Source organism: Dipodomys merriami, unplaced genomic scaffold (genome assembly GCF_024711535.1).
Source record: "Dipodomys merriami isolate MVZ:Mamm:240054 unplaced genomic scaffold, mDipMer1.0.p SCAF_169, whole genome shotgun sequence".
In the NCBI taxonomy this organism is placed as follows: Eukaryota; Metazoa; Chordata; class Mammalia; order Rodentia; family Heteromyidae; genus Dipodomys; species Dipodomys merriami.
Genome location: NW_027203037.1, coordinates 982,599 through 988,143, shown reverse-complemented (window position 1 = coordinate 988,143; position 5,545 = coordinate 982,599). Strand labels below are relative to the sequence as shown.

The following is a 5,545-nucleotide window of genomic DNA, read 5'->3' as shown; positions in this document are numbered from 1 at the left end:
TATTATTAGATAAAATATCAAAATGATGTCAGAATGTAACATAGATTTCACAGAAATAAACAATAGAAATTTAAATGTATAAGCCAGGGAAATACAGCATGATTACAGCAAGTAATTTATCTTTTTTCCCAGAAATGAGAGAAAAATAAAAAGAACAGTGCAAAGGACAACAATCAAAAACTACCAAAAGTGGTTAAAGTCACAAACACTACTTTTAATCCTATAATAGGAAGGTGAGGTCACCCTAAAAAAATCACGTGTGGGAAGATAAAGACTGCACTGAATTCATTATACTAACATTTATACAGTGAAACATGACCACACAAACATTCTTCTAGTAAACTCAGCACCACCTTATGTTGATTAACACCTGCCTATGGTTTTCTAAATTGATAAACTGGACCAACATCATTGCATTGTTATAAAGATTTATTGTTAAGTAAATTGGTTGGCAGAATTTAAGCAAATCATATGAATTCAACAGTACAGTACCAGAACTGTATACAACATACCATTTTTAGTTTATTTTTGTAGTATGATCTTGTTTTAATCCTTAGGCTTTCCTGCACTGAGATCTTCCTATTCTAACTTTGTATATAGCTGAGATGACAGACATATGCCAACTTGACTAGCTATTGGATGGGATGTGATTATTGTTAGGTCTGCAGGAAGCCTACCCCCTACACCCATCTCCTTCACCAGCCTGAACCCAGTAATCACCTGACTGTCCATCACTTAACTGTGCGTCAGAAAAGGATCCTTGAATCTGAGGTTACTTTCTCCACGACTATTTTCTATTGTGACTTATCCATTCTAATTTCTTTCCTGAAACAGACCAGGATCTTAAACTAAGGATCTATGCAATGTCCTTGAGCTTTATGTTGGAGAAAAAGGCTAATAAACACCATATATGACTAAGCTTATATTAAAATGAAATGGTAAATTAATATATATGATAAACTGATAAGAGAACCTACTAATGCTCGTGTGTGTGTGTGTGTGTGTGTGTGTGTGTGTGTGTGTGTGTTTTATAAGAGCACATTATTAATACTCTATTCCCTTTAAAGTTTAGAAAATTATCTAGGATATTATTTTTAGAGTAGTAAGTTCTGTAGTATCGATGACACAAGCTTTCCCATTCCAGGATTTATTACTATGAATCAATCTTGAACCTTATCTGTTCCTGTTTGTTGAACCATGAGCTTTGAAAGCAAATTCTCCTATATCTGAATTGCCAACAGGGACGTAGCAGTCTAACCCTACATTCATATCATTGAATCTCAAGTTAGTAGCTTTTCCCCATCGATAAGATAATTACAGAAGGGATGAACACACAACAATTAAATATACAGAGTGAAAGGGAAACAAAAAAGAAAACATTTTTTAACTCCATATGACAATGCCACAGGGGATCAAAGAACTACAATTAATTATCCAAAAAAGAGCCATCACATATGCAAAGCATCCTGCTATATTGTTACAAGTGGTGGTTCTTGTTAACCTCTCAGTATGCCTAATATATAAATTAAGCTTTGCCATAGTTATGTTTTTTTAGGGGGGGGGTCCGGTTATAGGGCCTGAACTCTGGGCCTGGACGCTGTCCCTCAGCTCTTCTGCTCAAGGCTAGCACTCTACCACTTGAGCCACAGCGCCTTCCGGCTTTTTTTATTTTTGCTTATGTGGTGCTAAGGAATCGAACCCAGGGCCACAGGCATGCAAGGCAAGTGCTCTACCACTGAGCCACCTTCCCAGCCCTGCCATAGTTATTATTATGAATCTTTCTGCTCATTTTTACCCCCAAAAGGATGATTTATTTCTTCTATTTAAAGACAGGCCTTCATCTTTAGTGTTCAACCATGCATTTTCAGTCTTCTCCATTATTACCAGCTCTTTGTCTGAGTATACATTTTTTCCCCTTATTTAGGAATTGGTACTGAAAGTTAAAGAATCCAATCAAATAGAAAGTGTAAAGACCCCTATGCTCTAGGAGAGAGGTGTTTGTTTTTTTCCTCCCAGGATGGATAACAGGACCTAGTAATAGAAAGGCTGCTCTAGAACTTTGTGTCACTGAAACTAGTAATGTTTTTTTTGTACTAGCTGTTCCTGAGGCTTGAACATAGGGCATGAGCACTGTTCTCTTGGGAATTGTTTTTATCTACCACGTGACCACAACTCCACTTTGGTGGTTAATTGGAGATAAGAGTCACTTGGATTTTTCTGTTCGTCCTGGCTATGCATTATCCTCAGAACTCAGCCTGCTGAGTAGCAAGGATTACTGGTAAAACAACAGTGCCCACTGAATTCAATGTTTTTTTTTTGTTGTTGTTATTCTGGACTCCAACTGCTTTCAGGGTGAAAAGCCATCACTGGGGATTCAGTTTTGCATGGGTTTATTTTTATAACAATTTTAAAATATTTATTTGCTCTATTGTTGCATTGTTGCTACTTTATCTTATCTTCATTTAATACTGGTTTTTACATTTTATTGTTACCACCTTATTTCATGAAAAAAATGGGGTTACGGCACCAAGAAATTTAAATTAGTACAGTATTAGTGGTTTGCTTCATTTGAGAAAGGTTCTCTGCCGTAGAGTTCCCAACACATAGAGAGTTGCTTCACTTAGGACACCGGGATACCACTGGAAAAAAGGGGCCTGACAGGAAATCGCATAGAGCCATTGGCATATCTCCAGATAAGGGAACTCTTAGCCACATTCCAAAAACTCACACTGCCATCATCAAGATCAAGAAACACACCAACCCGGCCCAGAGGCTTCTCTACATATTGAGACAGCAATGGGAAGGTGGTAAAAAGGGTGTAAAGTGTGTTCTCTTTCACAAACAAAAGGAGGAAAACATCCTGAGATTCACTGAGGTTGCTCCTTATGACAGAATCCCTAACAACTCCCAAGGCCCAGGTTGAAGACTCATCCACACTAACCTCCCAGTAATGTTTCCCAGAGCTGAGGACTTGGCATCCAAAAGCAGTGAATTGGAGGGAGTCTTCAGAATTCAAAACTGCATATTGATGGTCGTGTCTAACACTGCTCCCAGGATCTTGATTCCCCACAACTTCATTGAAGGCAATCTCCATCCGGAACTGACTGAGCTTCTCTCTCATTCCAGGCATGGGAGGGGCACTGAGCTGTGGCCTCAGAGGAAGTGGCATGAAGACCAACACTGACTCACAGCTTTCTAGGGTCAACTCTACATCCTGAAGCAGTTCCACATCTGGCTTCTGGTATGTTTCGATCAGCTCCTGAAACATATTCCTGAGCTGATGCTTCTTCTGAAGCATTTGGGTTTCCCTTTCTCTGAGTTGCTGTAACATGGCTCTTCCTTCATTGATCAGTAGCTGGGAATGGTGTCTTTCCTCCTCCTGGACACCAAGCTGCAGCATTCTAAAAACATCCTTAGTCATGTCTCGGTATAGATTCACATAACAAATCCATTGGTTGATGAGTCTCCTCTTCTCCTGTAAATTGTGCTGGTTTTCTTGAGTCTTTTCCCATACAGCATGCATCTGCTTTGAAATCAACTCCCTCTGCTCTTCAGCAGCCCTTTCTATGGGATGGTGTTTGTGAGCCCTGTGCTCCTGAGACATGGAACAGCTCCTACAAAGCAGGGCCCTGTCTATCTCACAGAACATCTGCTTGGTCTCTCTGTGTGTCCCACACATGTATTCCTCAGAGCTCAGGAACCGCCTGAGGCTGGCTCTTCTGGCAATGGCCACCAGGCTCCTCAGAACCACGTTGGTTTTCAGGTTTGTCTGCTGGCAGGGTCCCTTGCATCCAGGGAACCTGGCTGGAGTCTCTTCCCAGCACAGGCAGAGACAAGGTCGACAAAAACTGTGCCCGCACTCTAGGGTGACTGGCTCTATGAAAGTATTCACACAGATGGCACAGCTAAGTTCCTTCTGGAAGGCCTGCGCAATGTCAGGGTCCATCATTCCTAGAATCTAATGAGGTGCTGGTGACTCACCCCTAAAAACCTAGCTACCCAAGAGACGGATATGAGATCAAGCTTTGAAGCTGACTTGGGCACCAAAGTCCCCCTGACACAGACTCTTATCTCCTATTTATCACTCCAAAATCACAAGTGGGCTATGACTCAAGTGGTAAAGCACTAGCCTTGACCACAAAGTGACCCAGGGATAGTGCCCAGTCTTGAGCACAAACAGGCCCAGCAACACTGCCCTACCACTGGGTTCAATCCCCACAACCGACAAAACACCACCACCAACAACAACACCAAACCAAGGAGAGAAGAATTAAAAGAGGAGTAGATTCTCCCACTCTTATCCTCACCTGGAGTATCCAAGCTCCAAATGGCCTCCTCCTGCTGAGGGATCTTCAGCAATGCCTGAGTCTCAGACTTCCACTCTATTTATACTGAAAGAGGGTGGGCCCATGAAAGAAAGTGTCTCTGATTGGTTGTTTAGGGAAGCTGATTTACATATCAATAGGAGTTGGAATTTACATCCTGCCAACCCCACCTTTTACTTCCTCTTTCCAGGACATGCAATTTGGTTAGGTTATTTGGATTAGGTGCAACTTAGGTTTGTCCAGGGTTGGAAAAGTTTATTGTGTTTGTTTTATTTTGTTTTGTTTTGTTTTTTACTTCTGTGTATGCTTTATATTGGGACTATGAGTTTATTACTTTTCCACTGGACTCTAGCACACATTCGTGGAATCATCCATTGTATCTTGTGGGTCTTCATTAATTTGGAATTTGTCAGGCCTGATGGTGGACTGGTACTTTACCGCTTAAGCCATGTCCTCTTCTGTGTTTGCTTTTACTTTTGGAATAGAAAATTGTGTTTATGCTTAGGCTCTCCTGGACTGAGATCTTCTGATTCACACGTTGCACAAAGCTGAGATGACAAGAATTACCTCTTGCTTGAGTTGTGATCAGGGTTAAGTCTGCCCACAGACCAGCCCCTCCCAGCTTTCCCATCACCTGCCTTAATCAGACCATCAATCACCTGACTGTCGATTATCACCTGACTGTGAATCAACAAACATCCTAGGCTCCGAGGTCACTTCCTCCCAAGTCCATTTTCCATACTAATTTATCCTTCCGATGTTGTTGTTCTTGTTGTTTGTCTGTCAGTGCTGGACTTGAACTCAGAGTAGAAGATCTGTCCCTGAGCTCTTCTTCCACTCTATTTCTCTTATCTTTATTTTAAATATCATTTATGCCTTTTTATTATAAAATGATGTGGTATTCTGATATATAATTTAATAACTCAATGCCGTTTTTGAGAATGATCTAAAAATTATCATAGACATAATCATACACACACACACATATATATATGTATATATATATATATACATATATATATGTATATAAATTGGATTTCAAGAGCACATTATTAATATTCAATTCACTATAAGTATTATCCTGTCAGAATATTCTCTTTAGGGTTATAGGTTGTCCCTGGCATAACCTTTCCCATTTTTGGTTTTGTTACTATAATCAATCTTGTACCTTTCTTGGTGTTGATCCATTAGCTTTGAAAGCATAATCCCCTATCTGAATT

The 5,545-nt window shown here is 40.3% G+C and overlaps 1 pseudogene; it reads right to left on the bottom strand.

Moving 5' to 3' along the window:
* Window positions 1-2,620: 2,620 nt before the first annotated feature.
* Window positions 2,621-3,946, bottom strand: LOC138828953 (tripartite motif-containing protein 43 pseudogene; annotated as a pseudogene).
* Window positions 3,947-5,545: the final 1,599 nt, after the last annotated feature.